We start from the raw sequence: 12,875 nt of genomic DNA, 5'->3' as shown, positions 1-12,875 counted from the left end.
AATATCAACACAGACAGTCACAGATCTTTGAAGTGTTTAGTTTGGCTGAAGTTTGGGATGGTACGTGCCACTCCTTGCCTAAAAATGAAGAAGACTGCCCTGGGAAGGTCAAAGAGTAGGAAGACTCCCTAGCAGTCCCCACCTAGAAAAACAGTATGACTCATACAGTTGATTGTTTTGTGTTGGGTTTTTTTCCCTTCTGGTACATTTTTTTTTTCCTTCTGGTACATTTTTTTTTTTCCTTCTGGTACATTTTGCAATTCATCTATCATTTGAGTGACTGACTGAGGGTCTGCCCACACACAGGTCAAGGATGTGGCTCAGGGTGTTCTATGTCCCTTTCCAGCCTTGGGGAAGTGGGTGGGGATGCTCATGCTAGAATTATTAGATTAACATTTGGAGCTGGCGGGAAGGGACCTCAGAGATCATCTAGTTGTATGTATGACCTCCTCCCTTCTTCTTCCTCCCAGTACCATTTTGTTTTTGTTTTGTGAGGCAACTGGGGTTAAGTGACTTGTTCAGGGTCACGAAGCTAGTCAGTGTCAAGTGTCTGAGGTCAAATTTGAACTCGGGTCCTCTTGACTCCTGGGCCGGTGCTCTATCCACTGTGCCACCTAGCTGCCCATCCCCTACCATTTTACGAATGGACCACCTGGGGTCCAGAAAGGTAACTTGTCCAAAGTCGTGGGTAGTAAATAGGAGAGCTGGGATTTAAACACAAGTTCTCAGTTACAGGCTCAGTGCTCTGAACCCAGTTGACTTTCATAGACATCCAGGACTGCACACCATGGCTTGGTGCTTGGCCTAAGGGGATGAAGGGTGTTCTGGGTCAGAGTAGGCCTGGGCTCCGGATAAGAGGAGCCATGCAGAGAGAACTTCTGAGGCAAGTCCCTTCCTAAGAATCATAGGATTTGAGAGTCAGCAGGTTTCTCAGAGGTCAAGAAGTCTATTCCAATCTATACCTGAGCAGGAATAGACTCATCTAGATCCCTAACAGCATCCATCATAAGGCACGACCCTACCTCCTTCTGTTTCTTTTTGTCCTTTGCTTCCACAATCCTCTCCTCTCTGATCTTCTCTCTCTCCCTCTCAACTGGCTCATTCTCTGCTGCCTACAAACATGCCCAGATCTCCCTCATTCTTATAAAACCCTCACTTTGCTCTGCCATCCCCTCGAGCTATACCTCCTCCCTTTCATAGCCAAACTCCTTTAAAAGAAAAAAAATGGTATCTACATTGGTGGCCTCTTCTAGCCTGGAGGCCAGCCTACTCTCCTCTCACTCGCCAGCATCTTGCAGTCCTGTTTCAGAGTCCTTCATTCACACGCTCTCCAAAGTTACCACCGATCTCTTCGTTGCCAAATCCTTTCTCAATCCTCATTCTTCATGACCTTTCCAAGCATTTGTCACTGTTGACTCTCCTCTTCTCTTGGTTGTCCTATACAACTTTCTCTTGGTTCTCCTCCTGCCTGTGTGAATGCTCCTCCCTTCTCAGTCTTCTTTATTGGCTCAGCATCCATATTCTGCCATGTGCCTTCTTTCCTTCTCTCTTGGTGACCTTATCAATGTATATAGGTCTGATTATCATCCCCGTGAAGATTATACTGAGATTTATATGTTGTTGTTCAGTTGGTTTTCAGTCATGTCTGACTCTTCCTGACTACATTTAGGGTTTTCTTCGCAGAGATATTAGAGTGGTTTGCCATTTTCTTCTCCAGCTCATTTTATAGATGAGGAAACTGAGGCAAACAGGGTGAAATGAGTTGCCCAGGGTCACACAGCTAGTAAGCATCTGAGGGTAGATTTGAACGGAGGAAGATGAGTCTTCCTGACTCCAGGTCAGGCACTCTATCTACTGTGCCACCTAGCACATCTCAAACTAGATGTCCCAAAGATACCACAAACCCAACATGGCCAAAACCAACCTCATGATCTTTCTCCTCAAACCCTCCTTTTTTCTTACCTTCCTTATGACTGTGGGAAGCACCACCATCCTTCCAGTTATGTAATTCACAACCTTGGAGTTGTCTTCAGTTCTCACTCACTCTCATTCCATATATCTAATCAGTTGCCAAGTCTTGTTAATTCTTCTCCTACAACATTTCTCCCATTTGTTCCCTTATTCTCCATTCACACAGCCACTACCTGAGTTGAGGCCCCCATCATCTCTCACATTTCCCCATCACAAGTGTCTCCCCTCCCCAATTTATAACCTAAGTGCTTCCCTGTTACTTCTAGGATCAAACACAAACTCTTCTCTTGGGCATTGAAAGTCCCAGTCTGGCTTCAGCCTTACCATCCTTTGCACCTTCTGTTTCAAACAAACTGGCCTTCTTAATGTGCCTCACCAAGATATCCTACCTCCCATCCATCTGTGTGCTTTTGTATGGCTGTCCCCCATGCCTGGAAGGAGCTGCTTCCTTATCTCCTGCCTTCTCAGAATCCTTAGTTTCCCAAAGCTCAGATCAACAGCTATTTTTCACATGAGGTCTTTCCTGATCCTTCCATTCACCTCACTTCTAGTTCCTCCCCTCCCCCCAAATTACCTTTGATTTACTTTGTATACACTTATATTTATATGTGTTGTCTCCCTCAGTAGACTATCTAGCCAAGTCAGCAAGCATTTATTAAGTTCTTGCTATATGCCAAGCATAAGCACCGGGGATACAAAGAAAGCCCCTGCTCATGATGAACACATGGAGACAACATAAAAACAAATGTGCAAACGAGCAACATACAGGAGAAAATGGAGGTAGCCTCAGAGGGGAGGCTCAAAAGTTAAAGTGGACCTGGGAAGGGCTTCTTGAAGAAGGTAGAACTTTAGCCGAGACTCGAAAGATGGAAGAAAAAAGACAGAGATGAGGAAAGAAAACATTCCCAGCCTAGGGAACAGCCAGATAAAATGTCCAGAGTCTTAAATGGGATATTTAGTTAGAAGGACAGCTAGGAGGTCCGTGTCACTGAATTGCAGAGTTTTTAAGGGAGGGAGGTGTAAGAAGACTAAAAATGGAAGAAGGGAACAGGTTATGGCAGGTTTTACAAGCCAAATAGAAGAATTTATATTTGATCCTGGAGACAAGAGGAATTGATTGATTAGGGTTGTAACATGGCCAAACTTGTGCTTTCGGAAAATTGATTTGACAGCTGAGTCTAGGATTGACTGTATTAGGGAGAGACTTGAGACAGGGGTACCAACCAGCAGACTATTGCAATAGTCAGTGTTAGAGGAAAAAAAGAAGCATATACAAGGGATGTTACAAAGGTTGAAATGACAGGAATTGTTTCATTTTGGTTTTCTCTCCCTAGTACCTAGCACTGTTCCTGGTTTCTAATAAGCACTTGATAAATGCTTATTGATTGAGTGAGTGACTGAGTGACTGAGCTTCTTGAAAACCTAGAGTGCCAGAGAGCTCATTCTGTCCTGAGGTAGCCCATCCTACTTTGGGACAATGCTAATTGTCATTGAACTTCAGTCTTTCCTCCCAGCACCTTCCTCCCAGTGCTCCTACTTTTGCCTTCAGGGGCCAAGCAGGATGAGTTAAATCATTCTTCCAGATGACAACCTTCTCCAGATTGCAGATTCCTTTAATAAATGCATCCTGGAAGTTTGCTCCTTCCTGAAAAAGAATCCTAAACCCCATTGTTAAGAAAGAAACTCTTCCTGCCCATCACAGTCCTTGCACATTACACATACAACCTCTATACTTGCTACAAACACACATACACATACAACTATAAATATTGAGATTTCAAAAAACAAGCTTGTGCCTGGAACCAAGTTCATATTTACATAATTAAATTTTCATCTGAAATCATTTAGCTTTTGACTTCTTTTTATTTACCATTTCCATATGTGGATCTGTGTGATTGTTAATGGTAATTGACAGGTTATATGAGTGTGATGGTTCTGTGTGACCCTGGGTACATCACCTAACCTCTTAGGAGTCCACACAACTCTTTAGTACTAGAAGTTGTGGAGAAGATGCTGACCCCCACTGGTGACTTATCCAGAGTCATGCTGGTATTAAATAGCAGAGCTATGAAGACTCAAACCCAAATCTTTTGACTCCAAACCCAGCATTCTTTCCAATATACTTTGCTCAAGTAAAGAGAGACCCCCTATAGTGGAGGGGGAGTGGGGTAGTAGTTGGGGGAATTAGGGGAAAGAGCTTCATAGGATAAACAATTTATCATTGGGAGGAAAGTCAGAGGTCATTAGCACCAACTTCTTCATTTTACAGATAAATCTAGGGTCCAGAAAAGTGAACTAACTGCCTAAGGCCACATAGGTCAAGTAAAAGGCTAAAGAGATTAATACAATGCTAATGGTTCCATTATAGTATCTTCAGTTTTCTCATCTGTAAAATGGGAATAATAATACCACCTACCTCCCAAAGTTGTTGCCAGGATCAAATGAGATGATAATTGTAAAGCTCTTTGCAAACATTAAAACTTTATAGAAATAGGGGCAGCTAGGTGTTGCAGTAGATAAAGCACTGACCCTAAATTCAGGAGGACCTGAGTTCAAATCTGGCCTCAAACACTTGACACTTACTAGCTGTGTGACCCTGAGCAAGTCACTTAACCCTCATTGCCCTGCAAAAACAAAAAAACAAAACAAAACTCTATAGAAATAACTATCAGCATTTACTATTGTTGTGGTTTAGTCATTTCAGTCATGTCTAACTCTTCATGACTCCATTTGGGGTTTTCTTGGCAAAGACACTAGAGTGGTTTGCCATTTCCTTCTCCAGCTCATTTTACAGATGAGGAAACTGAGGCCAACAGGGTGAAGTGACTTGTCCAGCATCAAATAGCTAGGAAATATCTCAGGCAGAATTTGAACTCAGGAAAATGAGTCTTCTTGACTAGAGTTCTGGCATTCTATCTCCTGCAGCACCACCTAGCTGCGCACTATTATCATTACTATTACTGTCATTAGTTTCTTCTTATTGAGTACCACTCAGAGCTTATTACAGCCCACTTTGTAGAACCTTGTGTCCACCGGTAAAATGCTTGCAGTGGCAAGCAGCTGTGAATTTTTGAAGCAGGCCTGGCCTGGTGCTTAGTTGGTTCCTGAGCTCCTGTCATGCCTCATTTAGGCAGGAGAGGGCACTCTTGAGACATCATTGGCTGCAAATTTATTCTTTTTTTCCGAGGGAAGACTGAGCTTGGCCCTGGCGGGATTCCCAATTTCAAATTCTCCAGCCCCATTACCAAATGTCACTGAGTAATGGAGGTGTTTGACTGTGGTATTGGCCCCCTGACTTGTATTCCCTGTCAATCTAGGCTGGGTGAAAGGGCTCTGGCTGGGGGCAGGCCTCTTCAGCACCGTTCTATTGTAGGAAACAATGTGCTCTCTGGGCCTATGGAAAAGGAACTGTAGTGAAGCTGAACATGCCAGATCAGTATAGCCCAGGGCCTGAGCACCCCAAGTGGCGATCAATCTGGGGCTAGTTTTAGTGAGAACAGCAGGGCCCAGGTGTGGAATCTGAGCACCAGCCCACAATAACAAGGGCAGCCTTTCTGGACCACCCCAGGTCTGAGAACAGATCTTGGACCCGGCCTTTCTAGCTCAACTGGCTGGAAGAACATTCATGCGGCAGAGAATCACAGACTCAGAGAGAGAGGCAAGGGAAAACAATATGCATTTATGAAGTGCCTACTGCATGCCAGACTCTGTGATAGGTTATTTTACTTTTATAAAACAATTTCACAATTATTTTTTGTTTTACAAATATTATCTTATTTGAGCCTCACGACAACCCTCTGAGGTAGGTATGGCTATCATTCCCATTTTATAGTCAAGGAAGCTGATATAGAGGGTAAGTGACTTGCCCAGGGTCATATAGCTAGTAAGTATCTGAGGCTGGATTTGAATTGTCTTTTCTTCCTGTATCTGCTTGTACCTCTGAGCTTCAGAATATTCAGAATGGGAGAGAACCTAAAGAACAGTTAGTCTAACACCCTTATTTTGCAAGAGACAGCTCAAATTCTACCTTCTACTGGCCTTTCTCAAAGTCTTTCTCCTTTCTCTTGGTGACCCCATTTGGGGTTTTCTTGGCAAAGATACTGGAGGGGTTTGCCATTTCCTTCTCTAGCTCATTTGACAGATGAGGAAACTGAGGCAAACAGGGTGAAGTGACCTGCCCAGGGTCACACAGCTAGTAAGCATGGGAGGGTAGATTTGAACTCAGGGGGATGAATCTTTCTGACTCCAGGCCCAGTGCTCCGCACACTATGGCACCACCTAGCACGCCCAATGAGGATTTGTGCCTTCTTCAGAATTTGTGGTCTTAGTCTGGTACCCTGAGAAGTTAAGTGATCGACCCAGGGTCACACAGCACCAGTAGGAGCCAGAGGCAGGACTTTCTGGTTGGGAGGCTGGCTCTCCATCTTCCATACCAGCCTGCTTTGCTTCCAGGTTTTCTTCAGGTCCACCATACTGTGGGTGAGTCACACACAGAGTGTCTGAGTTTAAAAAGGACCCTGGAGGTCTTCGAGTTCAGCCCCTACCTGACCTGGGGCCCTCTCTTCAGCATTCCCATCATGGGCCAGCCTCCTCACACAGAGCTAGTGAAGGGGGTGCCCAGAACCTCTGGAAGTAGCCTGGCCCATGTTTGTCTCTACACTGAGCCCGGGATGGGTTCTGCAGCTTTCTGGTTCTACCCCGTTGAGTCAAACAGAACAAGTCTGACCAGCGTTATGACCACCCCCAGCCCCACTCTCCATGCACAACTGTGTCCACTCTTCTACCCAGGCCGCTTGCCCTGCTGTGGAATCCCTCTCACTTGTTTTTGATCCTCTGATAATAACGCTACCCCAAATGGAACCTACTGCTGCGTCAGTGGTCTGAGAACCGAGGTGTGGTGTTAGACGTGTGCTCCCCGCCACACTGCAGAGAGCTGCCAGGCTCTCCCCCGGCCTATCCACGCTCAGCTAGAGGCTGAGGCCCCGAAAGGGGCCCCACTCCCAGAGCATCATGACCAGCCTCAACAGAGGGCCAATGTGGTGCTCTCAGGTGGTGTGCCCCACAGCTCTCTTTCTGTTTGGGCCTCACTTGTCCTATCCATCCATGCCTGTCTGAGTGTGGGACCATGGAGGAGGCACACTTCCAAAGAAGAACTACTCTACTTCTCTGGAACTTTTCCAGACCATAGTTCCCTTCCCTGGCCACCACTCCCCTATAGATGCTGTCTCCCCCCATTGGAACATAAGCTCCTTGAAGTCAGGGATTGTCTCACTTTTGTACTTGTATCCACAGCACTTAACCCAGTTCTTGGCATAGAGTAGTAGCTTATTAAAAGCATTTTACAGTGGATAGAGCACCGGCCCTGGAGTCAGGAGTCCCTGAGTTCAAATCCGGCCTCAGACACTTAACACTTACTAGCTGTGTGACCCTGGGCAAGTCACTTAACCCCAATTGCCTCACTAAAAAAAAAAAAAAAAGCATTTTATTCATCAATGCTGCATCACACCTTTAACTCATAAAGCTGTGCCATCCATTAACACCCCCAGATCTTCCCGGCTCCCTTTTCCGGCCCTTGTGATGTTTGTTTCTTTAACTCAAGGATAAGATTTTGCTTTTTTCTTTATTTAATTTAATCTCATCAAATTAGGCCCCAAGGTCTTGAGATTTTTTTTAATCCTGATTCTATCAACCACCAGCCATCAGAGGCGTTTTTTTTTTTTTCCCTTTTGGGGGGTGGGGGGTGGGGGGAGGCAATTGGGATTAAGTGATTTGACCAGAGTCACACAGCTGTCTGAGGTCAGATTTGAACTCAGGGCTTAGCAATGCACCATCTATCTGCCCCTGCCCTCAGAGTTTTTTGTCATTTACAGGTTTAATAAGGAGTCCTTCATCCAAATCATTAATAAAACTGTTAAGCAGTTCCAGGGCAACACTCCACCAGAGACCTTCCTCCCAGCTGATATCTACTCAGTAATGAGTATTCTTTGGTCATTCAACTAGTTCTAACTCCACCCAGCTGTGTGGGCACAAGGGTTTTATCTTTCCATCTTGTCCTTAAGATATTCTATCAAAGGTTTCCCTGAAATCTGGGTACTCCATGCTCTCTATCTGTGGCATTATCTTTATCTACTGATCTAGTTACCCTGTCAATCCTTTAATGGGTTCCAGCCTTGGACAAGATGTACATATAAGATGTTATAAATAAGGGTCATTGTCCCCCATGGAGGACCAACCTTGGAGTGTAAATGACTCAGTGTGGCCCTTCCCTCTTCACTGGAAATGTGAACCCATTTCTCACTGATTATTGCATACTGTAGACCCCAGGTGATGGGCAAGGTTTCTAGCTAGTGGGGTCTTGGATCCAGCTCACTCTGGCTCAAGGAACTAATTGTTAAATTTTTGCTGTGATTACCTCAGAAATTGGCAACCACTCCAAATCAAGCCTAAATGTATTGTTTGGTTGATTATCTAGACTTAAGAAAGTGATGGGGTACAGTGGATAGAGCACTGGCCCTGGATTCAAGAGGACCTATGTTCAAATCTGGCCTCAGACAATTGACACTTACTAGCTGTGTGACCCTGGGCAAGTCACTTAACCCTCATTGCCCTGTGAAAGAAAGAAAGAAGGAAGGAAGGAGGGAGGGAGGGAAGGAAGGAAAGAAGAAAGAAAGCGATGGAGAAAATGTTAATGATGCTGATTAAACTAAAAAGTGGATGCTGCTGGACTTTTTTTTTTTCCCAGAGAGCTGGATGTTAAACATTTACCATCATACTCCTGATCTAGCTGCCTCCTGACAGTATTATGTGGGTGAGGCAGAAAAAAAACCTTTGGGTCTTACTTTTGGATAGACAGAGACCCAGAGTTTTGGGACTATACCAAAGCAAATGGCAACTAAGGTGTTCACCTTCATTTTCTGCAAAAATACTGATTTTGGGGCAGCTAGGTGGCACAATGGATAAAGCACCAGCCCTGGATTCAAATCCAGCCTCAGACACTTGACACTTACTAGCTGGGTGACCCTGGGCAAGCACTTAACCCTCATTGCCCCACACCAAAACAAACAAACAAACAAACAAATGAGGGAGGTGAGGGAGGGAGAACAGGGAAAGAATTGCTGGCAGGGAAGACACCATAAGCAAACTAGCTATACTCTTGAATGACCTCTCTTCTACCATGGTGGTAGTGGGGACATCTACTCAGGTATCAGGTGCCTTCCATCTTACCCAAATGCAGGAAGTGGTGAAACTGGGACTCAGTTCCCAGGACTCTCTGCAACACTCCATGTTGCCTCCTATGATTGCCTTTTTTTTGGGGGGGGGGGGGTAGGGCAATAAAGGTTAAGTGACTTGCCCAGGGTCACACAGTACGTGTCAAGTGTCTGAGGTTGGATTTGAACTCAGGTCCTCCTGAATCCAGGGCTGGTGCTCTATCCACTGTACCACCTAGCTGCCCTATGATTGTTCTTTTATTGAGTAAATGGTGAGAGAGGGAAGTATTCTTTTTCCAGATGTAAGAGGATCGCTGCAGACTTTGACCCCCTCATTTTACAAAGGCGGGAGCTGATACCCAGAGGTTGGGGTGCAGCTTTCCCCTGATCATCTGAGCCAGCTTGGATTTACTCTGTAGAAGAAGTATTTCACTCTCCTCATAGAGATACAAATTTAATTGAGCATCTGGCATGTGCAAAGTCCCAAACTAGACAGGAGGCACTGTGCTGTAATAGGTATTATCGGGAGACCTCAGTCCTTTCCCTTGCCTCCCCATTTAGAGCTAAACACACTTACAAAAGCCACTCAACCTCCTCCCTGCTTTGGCATTTCCATCTTTAAAATGGGGATGAGGCTATTTTGTTCCCGGTCAGCTGTGAAAGAGATTCATAGTCCTCTGATGAGAGGTCACGCTGTCCCAGTGACCAGAGTCTGATGGGATTTCACTCTCTTTAATAGTTTTAGGAAGGTCCAGCAGGCTCCCTGTGGATTAAAGGCCCCAGCTGGAGTGAGCCCTACTGTTAATCTGACCTGATCCCTATTCCATTTGAACTCAGAAGCACTAAGCCCGAGCATGATAGCCGACCCAGTGCCCACGGCAGGCCAGGAAGTAATCAGATGCTTTGAGTGAAGGTTCTGGGTGTGGATCCCAGAATCTGAGAACTGAAGTCAGTTATTTCATCAGCACATTCCCTCCCTCCTCTGCGGCAGAGCATAGCCCCTCTAGAGCTTAGGAAATGGTCGCAAAGAGCTGCTGTGGATAAGAAACTTCATCTCCCGGTGGCCAGCCTGTGGATGGTTGATGCTCTCTGCACTTGGCTAGATTGGGCTGGGGACAAACAGGCTCCTAGTCTGTCCACAACTCGGCCCGTACTTGAAGCCTTTGCAGGTTGGCAGGATGTATCCCAAGCTAGGGCTCTGATGAAACAGCTTTTCAGGACCCAGGTTACCTCCATGCCACGATGAGGCATCAAAGGAGAGTTCTAGGCTGGTTATGATAACAGAACAATACACATGATCATCTGAAATAGAAAACAAGTGATATTCTGGCAATACTATATGCTAAAAGCTAGGGGAGTACTGTGAAGAAGGAATGTAGTGAACTTAGGGAAAGGTGAGGTCACTTGTGGCCTTGAGTGCCCTGGGAAGGATTCATGGAGTAAGTCATTCATTCATACATTAATTAATTAATTAATTCCTTCATTCCTTCACTCATTCCTTCACTCATTCATTCACTCACACTTATTGAGTGTCTGCTGCATCTTAGGCTGGGTGCTGAGGGAACCACAGTCTCTGACGTCATGGAGTCTATGAGAAGAGATCAGACAGAAAGTCAAATATCCAAAAGCCAATTGGCATTCAAGGGGTTCAGGCCGTGCTGTCCTGAGTACAGCGATGTCATTTGGTGGGGGTGAAGGATCATGGAAGACTTCATGCAAGACACAGGCCTTGAAGAGTGGGTAGAGTTAGAACAGGCAAAAATGGGAAGGGAAAACATTCCTTGTCCAGGGATCCTGATCACAGGGTTTAGGGCCAGAAGAGAGAGAACTTAGAGATCACCTAGTTGGGGGACGGCTAGGTGGCACAGTGGGTAGTGCCAGACCTGCAATCAGGAAGACTCATCTTCCTGAATTCAAATCCATCCCCAGACACTTACTAGCTGTGTGACCCTGGGCAAGTCACTTAACCCTGTTGGCCTCGGTTTCCCCATCTGTAATATGAGCTAAAGAAGGAAATGGCAAAACTCTCCAGTATCTCTGCCAAGAAAACCCCAAATGAGGTCACGAAGAGTCTGAAACTACTGAACAACAACATCATATCCAACCTCATGGGTTTTTTTACAGCTCAGGAAACTGAGGCCCAGGAAGGCTAAGTAATTTGCCCCGTAGTCCCACATATGGTCTGTGGTAAGGCAAGGATTCACACTCAGACCCTCTCACACTAAGGCCAGTGCTCACAGCCCTCCACTCTGGCCTGGAGCTGGGGGAAGTGCTGGCTATGTATTCAAGGAACCCTTCAGGGGAAGCCCGTGACACTGGGGGACCCTCCTCTTTTGCTTTTCTCCAAGGTCAGCCCAGGCAACTGTCTGTTCCACAGGGGATTATTGCCCAGGCTATGAACTCTTTTTTCCATCCCTTTGAGGCCTCTTCACTGCTTGTTAGCGCCTCAGCAGGGAGGTAGGCAGCAGCGAGCATTGGGGGAGATTCAAATCAGATGTAGTTAATAGCTCTGGGAAAAGGTTGGGTAGTGAAGGAGCTTGAAAATAATGGCTAAAAAGGTTTAATTTTTAAAATGTCTATGAATGTAATTTATACATGCTCTCCCTGCCTCCCATTACCATAGATAATCGAGAGGAGGCTAATTTAAATTCCCATTCAATGCAGGTTAGTTGGACTCCTATGGAGCAATGAAAAGTCTGCGATGGGGGCTGGGGTCCTCTCCTCCAGCTGCTGCTTTGGGGGAAGGGGGGATGCCTCTGCCAGGATGAATCTTCACATATGACAGACTCAGAATCCAGAGATGCATGCTATATACATATATGTGTATATATGTATATATATTTATATTTCTATACACACACATACAGAATCCCTTTGGTGAATACTGGTTTCTCTCTCTCTCTCTCTCTCTCTCTCTCTCTCTCTCTCTCTCTCTCTCTATATATATATATATATATATATATATATATATATATATATATACATATATATATATATATATACACACACACTCTCCATATATATATATACACACACAAATATATGTATACATAGATGTGACTGTTTTGTGAGCTCGCACAAGTACACACACATGTATATACATGTGTATATATACATACACATACAAATATATGTATATATACATACATATACATACAGATGTATATACAGATGTGACCATTTTGTGAGCTCGCTCAAGTACACACACACACACACACACACACACACACACACACAGAGTCACCTTGCCCCAGGATGTCTCACCAAACTGACCAAACTGAGACAGATATCACTCAAGTGAGCAAGGTAGCCTCTCCTGTCTCCTTTATCATTCTCAACCCATTCCCTCATCTCCCTCCCGCTCAAGCAGTTCCAGTCGTTGACTTGTTGCAACAGCAGATAGGAGCCTAGCTTTGCAAACCCCAAATCCTCTGTTGCCGTCATTCTCCTCTATACTAGGGCTTACTTTGTTCAGCTGACCTAGTAATCCCGGGCCACATCCTCACTCACCTGGTTAAATTTCGGAGAAATTCATCAAAGACAGATCAAAACTGCTCGGGGTGTTTCCCAGTCTTTGAGGTGGCTTCGGGCCCGCATATTTCACAGACTCTCATATCAGAACTAGAAGGGACCTTAGAACATAGAATGTCAGAGCCAGTAGGAACCTCAGAGAACATCTCATCCACCCCCTGCCTT

At 45.2% G+C, this 12,875-nt stretch overlaps 1 protein-coding gene across 1 annotated transcript in view; it reads left to right on the top strand.

Moving 5' to 3' along the window:
* C2H16orf74 (chromosome 2 C16orf74 homolog) overlaps positions 1 to 12,875 on the top strand; it is a 65,017-nt gene that overhangs the window by 48,007 nt on the left and 4,135 nt on the right. The window lies entirely within an intron of this gene.

This window comes from Dromiciops gliroides, chromosome 2, assembly GCF_019393635.1.
Source record: "Dromiciops gliroides isolate mDroGli1 chromosome 2, mDroGli1.pri, whole genome shotgun sequence".
In the NCBI taxonomy this organism is placed as follows: Eukaryota; Metazoa; Chordata; class Mammalia; order Microbiotheria; family Microbiotheriidae; genus Dromiciops; species Dromiciops gliroides.
Note: the sequence above shows the minus strand (reverse complement) of the source record. Positions and strands in the feature narration are given on the sequence as shown.